The following is a 1,658-nucleotide window of genomic DNA, read 5'->3' as shown; positions in this document are numbered from 1 at the left end:
ATCCTTCACATCTAAGCTTAAATGTACCTTCTTAGCTAAGTGTTTTCTGACATGCTAATTTAAAATTCTGATATTTCTTTCTCATAGCATGTATCATACTTCATAATGACATGAGTGCCTTGGGGGATTATTTCAGGCGCATTTCCTCCACCCACAACACTTCTAGTTTCTAAGAGCAGCAAAGGACAAGTGCATGACTATTTTATGTAATTCTATGTCTTCTGTCCCCAGCTTTGTACGGTGTCTGACACATTGCAGGTGATTAGTAGTATTTTTGTTGAATTGAAATAGAGCCGTGACTAAACATAAAACTGACTTCTTTCCTGTTGGCTTCCAAGGTTAATTTTCCATCCTCCCTAAAGGCCACTAACATCCTTCCAATAAGGATGCATCCTTCAGAAATTGAAGAAGACACAAAGAAATGGAAAAACATTTCATGCTCATGGATAGGAAGAATAAATATAGTTAAGATGTCATTACTACCCAAAGCAATCTACACATTCAATGCAATTCCAATCAAAATTGCATCAGCATACTTCTCAAAACTAGAACAAACTATCCAAAAATTTGTATGGAACCATAAAAGACCCCGAATAGCCAAAGTAATCCTGAAAAATAAAACCAAAATGGGAGGTATCACCATCCCAGAATTTAGCCTCTACTGCAAAGCTGTCATCCTCAAGACAGTATGGTATTGGCACAAAAACAGACCCATAGAGCAATGGAACAGAATTGAGAACTCAGAAGTGGACCCATAAGTATACAGCCAACTAATCTTTGACAAAGCAGGAAAGAATATCCAATGGAAAAAAGACAGCCTTTTTAACAGATGGTTTTGGGAGAACTGGACAGCAACATGCAGAAGAATGAAACTACATCATTTTCTCACACCATGCACAAAAATAAACTCAAAATGGATTAAGGACCTGAACGTGAGACAGGAAACTATCAACACCCTAGAGGAGAAAGCAGGAAACAACCTCCTTGACCTCCACCGCAGCAACTTCTTACTTGACACATCCCCAAAAGCAAGGGAATCAAGAGCAAAAATAAACGATTGGGACCTCATCAAGATTAAAAGCTTCTGCACAGCCGAGGAAACAACCCAGAAAACTAATAGGTAACCAACAGAATGGGAAAAGATAGTTGCAAATGACATATCAGATAAAGGGTTAATATCCAGAATCTATAAGGAACTCACCAAACTCCACGCCCGAAAAACAAACAACCCAGTGAAGAAATGGGCAGAAGATATGAACAGACACTTCTCCAAAGAGGACATCCAGATGGCCAACAGACACATGAAACGATGCTCAGCATCCCTCCTCATCAGGGAAATACAAATCAAAACCACACTGAGATACCACCTCATGCCAGTCAGAGTGGCTTAAATGAGCAAATCAGAGAACTCTAGATGCTGGCGAGGATGTGGAGAAACGGGCACCCTCCTACACTGTTGGTGGGAATGTAAACTGGTACAGCCCCTCTGGAAAACAGTGTGGAGGTTCCTCAGGAAACTAACCATAGAACTCCCCTATGACCCAGAAATAGCACTGCTAGGAATTTACCCAAGGGATACAGAAATGCTGATGCATAGGGGCACATGTACCCCAATGTTCATAGCAGCACTCTCCACAATAGCTAAAACATGGAAAGAG

Source organism: Hyaena hyaena, unplaced genomic scaffold (assembly GCF_003009895.1).
Source record: "Hyaena hyaena isolate Hyena2069 unplaced genomic scaffold, ASM300989v1 scaffold_1490, whole genome shotgun sequence".
Lineage (NCBI taxonomy): Eukaryota > Metazoa > Chordata > Mammalia > Carnivora > Hyaenidae > Hyaena > Hyaena hyaena.
This window is presented reverse-complemented; position numbering follows the sequence as displayed.